The sequence below is a fragment of the Rhinopithecus bieti genome, unplaced genomic scaffold (genome assembly GCF_001698545.2).
Source record: "Rhinopithecus bieti isolate Rb0 unplaced genomic scaffold, ASM169854v2 scaffold_28016, whole genome shotgun sequence".
Taxonomy (NCBI): domain Eukaryota; kingdom Metazoa; phylum Chordata; class Mammalia; order Primates; family Cercopithecidae; genus Rhinopithecus; species Rhinopithecus bieti.
Window position 1 is genome coordinate 1,116,815 of NW_016813202.1, and position 9,864 is coordinate 1,126,678.

Below are 9,864 nucleotides of genomic sequence, written 5' to 3' on the forward strand. Positions count from 1 at the left end.
TAGAGGGATGGATCTGAGGAGGGGTGCTGAGAGGAAGTGACAAGCAGTCAGCCTGAGTGGACATCGTCAACATGAGCAGAACAACAGGAGAGAGACCCTTAGTGCTGGAGAGATCTCTGCAGAACCTCCAAAGTACCCCATGGGAGGAAAAAATTAGCCTTTGTTATCTGCTATACTCAAAGAGCATTGGGGCCAGACTACCATCCTGTCAAGGAAGATTTTTCTTCTCTCTTACCCTTACTCCCCATGGCGAATGCTGTGATATACAACAGATACTTCTTTTCGGGAAAGAAAGACTTATTCCCCCCAGGTTTTAGGAGTGCTGCAGGAAGATGGCCTCAGCCTTTAACTTTCTATGGGGGATTGCCTCAGCTGAAGAAAATTGCTTTGCCCAGTGTCACAGCTGAAGCGAGCAGCCCATTCAATGACTGCTTCACATAGAGGACAAATGAATTCCCAGTCCCTCATGCAGGACAACTCTTAAGGCCCACCCTAGCTCCAGAGCTCTCTGTGGAGTCATCTGAATGAAGCTTCTATCAGATTGCTCAGATTCTCCCTTAGTCCCATCCCTTCCCCACATGTTGGTCTCCAAAGCACTCCTTGCACATCTATCTCCATCTCAGTGTCTGCTTCCTACAACACTGCAACCTGCAGCACTCCTCACCCTGCACCTGGTCTGCAGGGGCCACAAGCTGCAGTCAGTAGATGGTGGAGGAGACAGAGCACTTCCCTCTCCCACTGCCGGTTCCTAAGTTGAAAGCAGACCTCCCAGGGGGAGGAAGAATCTTTCAACTGCATGTGATTCTTAGACTGGACCATTTAAAATTAAAGGCTTACCAAAATGAACTACGAGACAGGTCAGATCTTTCATGAGCAGGAAAGAAAAGGTCCACAATGTGAGTTTAATGGGGAGCATGTGCACAACTGCTTTCCATTAATTCATTTAATGAACTGATTACAGTAGCATACATTATAAGAATCTGGGTTTTGACATCCGTCCTGGGTTTGAGTCCAAATTCTGTCACTTACCCTTATGTGACCTCAAGCAGTTCACTTCACCTCTTGAAGCCACAGTTTCTAAACTATGAAATGGAGATGGTAGTAGATTGCTGTGAGGATTAAATGAGATGGTATGAAAAGCTTCGAGCACAGCATCTGGCGTGGAGTAAACATTCAGACTTGGTCTCCTCTTGAGTAGCTTCTATGGTTTCTGCCTATGCATGGCTCTCCTGGAACAGGAAATGTGCAGACAGTGATACCTCAGGTCAGGCTCTGTCTCTTCTCATGGATGAGTGTAAGAGAGTAAATCATAAAGAGAGCTTATATAAATCTCATACCATTTTATTTCTCATGATAAAATTGTAAATAGGGGCAATGATTCTTCACAATTTCAATTGGCTTGTTGCAATCATATCTTTTTAAAAACCGTTTTATGGCAACTTGTATTCAATTTACTGGACCCACTTATCAGCAAATCCAGCTTTTCTCTTGCAATTGCTTAGCAGATTCTTACTTGGCTGCTGATACCTGACCAGGTGGGGTCTGAAAATTTTGTTGATTTGTGTTCTATCCTCCCTTTCTTTCCTAGCTGAGTTACTGGTTTAACGATATGTGAGTCTTCCTGTCTCTCCCACGTGCTAAAGGACCCCTTGGCCAGGTTTTCTGGTTGTCACTTGTTCCTCCTCCATTGGCTTCTCCTGCCCTCGTTTTTCTGATTTCTCTGCTGGAATTTGTAGTCTCTCCTATCCATGACTTGGGGTGAACTCAATGATATCTGACGAGTGCTAAGTCAAAGAACTTTCTTCTTGGAAAGCCTAAAACTTTTAGTTGCCTTTCTCACATGGTACATACATTGACTTTGACACTCTTGTGTCAAAATTGTAGGAGGTACACATGTTCAGCTAACCATAGATCTAGCAACTAGTTTAGTATAATTCAATTTCTTTGTGTCAATAAAATTCAAGTTGCACAATCTTTGGGAATAATCCTAAGTACACTTACGATTTATTATATTAGAATTTTACTTATGTATCTATAGTAGTCAAATAAATAATTGGCCAATTGACTAACAGAATTAAAAGGGAGAGAAATGGCATGCCCCTTTCACTATGGTGTTAAATGTAGTGTATTCCACACATGCCCCTTCGTAATAAAGAGATTAAAGCCTACGGAGTTCAATGTATCATTCCGAAGCTGGGAATATTACTAAATTATAACCCTACATCTAAGTGAATATCAGTCCCAGCTGGTCAGTTTCGGGAAAGACGCCCTGAGTATGTATCTTGCTCCACAGTGATACCTTAGTCGTATCAAGTAAATTAGTATCTCTTTTTTAAAAAAAGTCTCTGTATTTTATGTTTAATTCTGTTAAGCAACTCTGAGAGCCAACTTCCTGCTTAGTGACTTTTCCCAACCACTTTGACCTGCCTTCCCAAACCAGCTTGCATATCTCAAATTCTGGGAATGTGTGTTTTTCAACAGCATAAAATGCTGTCTCGATAGGGAACTATTGATTTAGCATTCTTTTCTGCACCATTAATCTTAACATTTGATCATAATCTTATGCTACTCCTGGTCTCATTAGAATTTGTCTATTTATAGAACTGCAAATTCCTCTTTCTCAGCATTTATGATTTCGCAGAAGTTTGAATCCTCACGGCGCTTATAAAATCTTAAATATACACCAGAAACTCAATATTTGTCAAGTTGAAATTTTGAGTTTCCATTTAGCAAAACCAAACTTTGTCTTTTTGCTAAGATCATCGAAATGTGTAGCCGTATTTTCTTTTTAGAAGCTTATTCCCATTTGGGTAATTTTTTCCAGTATCTTCTCCCCAGCTGACCCTTCACCCCAGGTTCCCCTGTACTTGTAGCTATGTTACAACTATACTTGTAAGCTTCTCCAAAAAGATCAAATTGAAATAATTTTTAATCTTGTTTTGTTGTATTTATCTTGTGTCTCCATGGCCTAGCACTCATCAACTGCCAACACGAATTATTTTGGAAAAAATAGGAGTGGTCTGAGCATAACTGGAGGAGAAATGTTAAAAGAGGAAAATGAAAGATATTTAGTGTGCCTCTTCCAACTCTGTGTATCAATTTAATAGTTTTTATAACTTGAAACCAATCTATCAGGTTGACATGTTGTCAGGCAATCTTGGTTCATGACAGGTTAACTAATTCTTCATCTATTATTTATACTCTGCCTACATTTAAAAATCAGCCACTGGAGTGGCTTAAAGTAAAAACAAAGACCAGAAATATAACATCATTAAGATGAAGACAAGAACTAGAACCACTGAATCAGGAAGGAGGAGGGGATCACTGGCCTACAAAACCTAAAACCAAAGAAAGTTCTAGCAACCAAGTATAAAAATGAACTCTGAGCTTTCTGATTTCATTGCTAGGAAATGAATATGTCACATTCTGTCTTCAAAAGATACTGTATAGTGTACAGAAGCTATCAGTAGCCTGAACAAAGGTTGAGATGGTTCACACTGGCTTAGATTTAAGTGATTTGCTGTAGAAAAATGACTCCCATTGTCAGGTATGTTGAAGATCTAAGGAGTCACTGCATTCCTCTTTAGTATAAGTGAACAAATGGTGATGTCAGAGGTGTTACATAGTTTTATGGCATGTACTGTACAAAAATAACAACCTGGATTCTTTAAAAAGAAAGTTAAAGAAAAGCATGACCACTGTTACAGTCAAAGTCTGTTTTACCTGGATGTCCAAATGCAGTAAATACACATCATTCTCATGTCACTTGACTTAAGGTTAGGTTTCAGTTTCAAAAATGTAGGCATGAGTAAGAATTACAGTGTGGCTTATCTTATCTTTAGATATTTCCTTTTTTACTGTTGAGTTGCACATACTTTATGCTGGGTACCATGATTGATACATAAAAGATCACCTCAGATAATCGAAGTGGAATTTAGAATTCAGGGTGATTTTGAAGTGTTCTCAATTCCATGGCTGTGAGCAAAAAGGTTAAATGTAGTGCCAACTTAGGCAACTGTCTGATTCATCTAATCCATCTACACTGAGTCAGGAGAATTCAGATTCTTTTGTTGCCTACCAGAAGCTTTTAGTTGCGCTAGACCATTTTAACTATCCATTTTTTACTTATGTATTCTTAGGATAGCCATTTTCTAATTCTCTGTGTTGATGTGATGGATCTCTCCAAGGCTCCACTGCAAGGCCAAACCTTGTGACCAAACCACAGCAACTTGACAGATTCAATTAGGTAAAACAACTTGGTTGAGTCCCCACAGTTGGTTGTCAACTGAGCCAACACTAGAACCAGAGTTTCTAACTCTTAGAAATATCCATCCCAGTGCAGGCCAGGCATGGTGACTCACGCCTATAATCCCAGCACTTTGGGAGGCCAAGGCAGGTGGATCGCCTGAGGTCAGGAGTTCGAGACCAGCCCAGCCAATATGGTGAAACCCCATCGCTACTAAAAATACAAAAAATAGCTGGGTGTGGTGGTGGGCACCTGTAATCTCAGCTACTCAGGAGGCTGAGGCAGGAGAATCGCTTGAACCCAGGAGGTGGAGGCTGCAGTGAGTTGAGTTTGTGCCATTGCACTCCAACCTGGGTAACAAGAGCGAAACTCTGTCTCAAAAAGAAAGAACGAAAGAGAAAGAGAGCCAGAGAGAGAGAAAGAGAGAGAGAGAAAGGAAGGAAGGAAGGAAGGAAGGAAGGAAGGAAGGAAGGAAGGAAGGAAGGAAGGAAGGAAGGAAGGAAAGATCCTAGTGCCATCTGATTTGGTTCTCCTTATGTAAGTAAAATAGGACCCTCGGCCTCACAGTATAAACCCACTCTACCAGGATCTCACTCTGGGGGCTAGTTGATCTCTCCCTCTCCTCCCCAGTTCTCTCCAGGTCACTGCGGGGACTCTCAGTCCAGCAGAGATGTACCCAAGCAAGACCATGCAGTTTGGTGTGTGTAAAGGCATTTAGAGTCGAGCCACCCTTAGTTTCAGCCATAGTGTTACCCCTTGGTCCTTGTGTCTCTTGGGCAGGTCACTCTTTCCGGGGGTTTGTTTCCTCATCTGTAACATAGGGACAGCTCTGTTTACTTGGCAGGATTTTGTGAGAAAAAAAATGACATAATGCCTTTGAGGACCAGCCCACACAGTGACTGGAGTAAGTGATCGAACAATGAGAATCTTTAGTCTAAAGTAAGTTTGTACATAGATAAGTTAACTTTATTAAAAATGTAACATAACATTTAAAAAACCTTCACTGCCATTTTATAACTAACCAATAATAACTACTTGGCTAAAGAAAATACTGTAACATAAAAGACCCTTCTCATATTAATGCTTATATATTCTTCAGAAAACATTTTCAATCTGGGACTACTTTAATTTTGTTCTACTGGTGTTAAATTATTCAATTTTTCTACAGAAATAATCCTGTAATTAACATATGTGGTTAGGAAAGTCATGCTGGTTTTAGCTGCTGAATATTTCTTGACAACAAAGAATAGAGCCATTCTTGGGTCAATGATTTTATGTGGTCTTGCATAGTATAAGGGTAATTGAAGAAGACATAAAGCATGCTGTTAGGGAAGGTCTAAGTATTAACATGTTTTATTCTTCAGTAGTAAACCTTTGGCAAAATGTAGTAATACTTGGCAACAGTACACCTATGAAAAATACAACTTATAATTGCTAAGAAGTATATATTTGAGATTTTTTGCTCAGACATGGTGAAAAAAGAAATCCTTCATTGAGAGTCAATGAACCTGGCTTTTTGACCAGACTCTGTGACTTATATGGCTTTCGGCAGGTCACTTAACCTCCATGAGCTTTGGTTTCCTCCTTTCAAAAGATGGAACTGATAGCGAGTACCAAGACTACTTTCAGATATTTTTCCATGGAGTAAATGTGATACGTGCTACAGATGTAACTATTGTGGAAATGTAAGGTATTATCATTACTATGAAAGGTTTAATAAAATACTCCCACTTACTTCTTGATACTTTTGGTCTTAAGTTTTATGACAATGCAAAGTGTCTAATTCAGACAATATTAACAATTCCTGGTCAATGACATCTGTTAAGTTTAGGTTTGAATTCAATACATATTGATGGCTCATATGTGTTTTACTTGAGTATTCTATATTGTCTGAAGGTATTGTATAACATACCAGTGGCCACTTAGGTAAAGTCTTTAGAATAAATATAAACATTAATGAGATGCAAATTTGTAGCTGAGTGCAGTTTCTGTAATTAATTATAAGCAATGAAGATTAATTGATATAGCTGCTAATGAAAATAACTTATTAGAATGACATAAAGAATATTTCTGTGCCTGAAAGTTCTAAGAACAGTAACACAGGACTCTATGGTTTATACACAAGTTTCTCATGTGTTATACCAATTCATCCCTGCAGCAATCACTTGAGGTAGCAATGATTATTCCCCACTTACTGGATGAACTTGAAGGCTGTGGAAATACAATGAAAACCATGAAAGTCACAATTTAGTAATTAAAGGATCTAGTACTAAAATCTAAATATTTTAATGTCAAATCCAGTGTTTTTCAAAATAAAGAAGCAAAAACATGTTGCCAAGTGTTAGCACCCATTCAGTCATTATTCACCATAGTTTATTGGAAGCTTATTATATGTAAGGCACTAACAGCAAGGTAAAGAATCAGGAGTGGTCCCAGCTCCCAAAAAGCCAATGGGCTAGTAGGACAGATGGTTCATAACACCTACGTTGCATTCAGAAAATGTAATGGCTATGAAAATATACCGGAAAAAGTGCTGCGGGAGTTAATGTAGAAATTCAGTATTACTTATACATTTCAGTAATATTTTTGGTGTAACATTCTCATATTATACGTGGCCATCTTCAGAAATACTATTTTTCTTCCCTACAACAGTTTCAGTTGGGTTCAATTTTATATGAAATATTCTCTTGAAGGTCAACAAGTGAGTTCCATATTACTGTCATAAATCATGAACTTGGACAAGAATCCTAGATAGAAAATAATTATGAATAAGTCTGCACCCAGATTTATTTGAACTTGTTGGGTTCATTTAGTCTGGCACTGTATACCAAGTAAATTAAATATGAAATAAGTATGAAACTGTAAAAATGTATACTTTGACTAGTATTTTTGATCATAATATGATCTATGAATTAATTATAATGCACAATTTAGTAGTGTGCTGTCATATATATGCCACCAGTGTACTCTCTTCAAAAAATGGAGATTGGCCGCGTGCAGTGGCTCACACCTGTAATCCCAGCACTTTAGGAGGCCGAGGTGGGTAGATCACTTGACGTCAGGAGTTTGAGACCAGCCTGGGCTACATGGTGAAACCCAACCTTTACTAAAAAAAAAACAAAACAAAAATTAGCCGGGTGTGATAGTGCATGCCTGTAATTCCAGCAACTTGGGAGGCTGAGGCATGAGAATTGCTTGGACCTGGGAGGTAGGGATTACAGTGAGCCGAGATGGCACCACTGCACTCCAGCCTGGGTGACAGAGCAAGACTCCGTCTCAAAAAACAAAAGTAGCACCTACTGCAGTCACTATGTATACTCCTATAAAGGTATAGTTTAAACAAAATCTATTCAGTTTGAGAACCTGGCACAATATGGAACCCATTTGTTTAAATTCTTGTACGGTAGCACAGTTCATTACTACCCTGAATTGGATATCCATCACTTGTCAAGGTTTGGGTATATCAAATACCTAATCTCATAGAGCAAAAGGCAGAGGTATTCTTTGCAGAAGGGGGCAATAAGATATTTCTATTAACAATATTATAAAACACTACATAATTGTTTGTCGTCATTTAAATTGTGTGGTTATACTTTAAAGAAAGCATAAGCTATGAAGGCTAAACTTTAATAGTAAAAACCTGGGGACCGTGAATAGTAGGGCAAATTGTAATAATAAAAAAATCAGATCGTGCCTGTAATCCCAACACGTTGGACCGCCGAGGTGGGCGGATCACTTGAGGTCAGGAGTTCAAGACCAGTCTGGCCAACGTGGTGAAACCGCGTCTCTACTAGTAGTACAAAAATTAGCTGGGCGTGGTGGTGTGCCCCTGTGGTCCCAGCTACTCTCCTGCTGAGGCAGGAGAATTGCTTGAACCCGGGAGGCAGAGGTTGCAGCGAGTTGAGATGGCGCCACTGCACTCCAGCCTGGTGACAGAGCGAGACTCCATTTCAAAAAAAAAAAAAAAAAATCAGAGATACTATACAATGGAATGTATAGTTTTTACAGCCGCCTCTCCTCTCCCCTCCCCTACCCTCCCGTTCCTTTCCCTTTTGACGGGGTCTTGCTCTGTCATCCAGGCTGCAGTGCAATCTTGGCTAACTGCTGCCTCCTCTTCCCAGGCTTCAGCCATCCTCCCGCCTCAGCCTCCTGGGTAGCTGAAACCACAAATGCGCACCACCACGCCTGGCTAACTTATTTTATTTTTAGTGTGAGGGCCAGGCTGGCCTGGAACTCCTGGGATCAAGTGATTCTCCTGCCTCCTCCTCCCGAGGGGTTGAGATTACAAACCTGAGTCACTCCGCCTTCACCTGAGTCACTCCGCCTTCACAGCTTTTCAATTTGGTCCATATCCTAGTGTTGAAGTGTAATTTCTGCTTCTGCTTCAGTTGCTTCACTGGAAAGGAGGGTTAATAACATTTGTCTTGCAGGATAACGTGAGACTTAGAGATAGCCCACAGGTCGGGGCATCTATTACCCAACATAGTTCAGCTCCTAAGAAAACTAACCAGCACAACCAAAACGTGTGTATTTGCGTTTAGTTGTTTCATCCCCATATTGATTGTGCACAGGATTTTATTTCAACTACTATTTTTACTATACCACTTTGTTAAATGGAGACTTTGGAAAGATATGAAACACAATCCCTGTCCTCCTAAAAGTTTGTGACATCCCAGCCGGAATGTCTTTGAAATCGTCATCCAAGCAGGGCAGTTCTGCTAAGGGCTAGAGAGCCTTCAGTTTACCCTTGGCAACACCCTCTAAAATTCCCTTATACCTCTCCAGCTTCCATACACTTCCCAAGCTTTTAACCAGACACGAGACACCCTGAACACCAGCTGTTTAGCATTTAGATAAAACCAAAAAATGTTTCGAGAGGTTGACTCCAAAGATAGCAAAAGATAAAGAGATTTAAGATCTAATCACGAACATGCCACCTTCTTCCTAATAATCATCACGCTTGGCTGAGCCTCGAAGGAAAAGCCCGGACCCTAGGGGCCTAGAAACAGAGGAAACAAACAAATGCACAGCAGTTGGGCCACGTCCACCTAAGGAACAGTCACTGCACAAGCGGAGCGTTGCAGAGGAGCCATGGATCACCCTCCCAGGATCAGGCTGGGTGCGGCCCCGGGAACCTGGTTCTAGGTGGTCACCGAGGGCTGGGGTGCAACCGGTCCCGTATGCCTGCCCAAGGGGCTACTGCCCCGGGGCGCATTTGCATGGCCACCTCCTCGGATGAAAGGAGCGTGCAAGGCTCCAGAAAACATACGTCTCTCGGCTATTTTCTGGGGGGAATGGTGGGAAGTTAGTGAACTTTCAGAATGGGGGAAGGCGCAGCCGAAGCGAGCCGGGGGCAGGGTGAGGGCGCGCCGCTGGATAGAGATGGGGGAAGGGCGGAGGTGGTTTCCTGAGTGTCTCCCTCCGGAGCCATCCCCGCGCTCAGACAGTAGGAGGGAGGAGGCGCGGAGACGGCGCTCACTTCTCCCCTCGCCTGCTGGCTTTCCAGTAAAGATGCGACCGGGAGAGGTGTAGCCGGCTCGGGAAAGGCGGGTGCGGAGCGGGAGCGCGGCCGCCCGGGCCTGGGCGCGGCGGGAGGGGCGGCGGCCGGGCTCGCAGCC

At 41.7% G+C, this 9,864-nt stretch overlaps 1 protein-coding gene across 1 annotated transcript in view; it reads left to right on the forward strand.

The window, feature by feature from the left end:
• Positions 1-3,995: 3,995 nt before the first annotated feature.
• Positions 3,996-9,864, forward strand: part of PLD5 (phospholipase D family member 5) — a 446,581-nt gene continuing 440,712 nt past the window's right edge. Inside the window, exon 1 of the mRNA XM_017847817.1 lies at positions 3,996-4,246. The gene's annotated coding sequence lies outside the window, so the exon portion shown is untranslated. The remainder of the gene's footprint in view (positions 4,247-9,864) is intronic.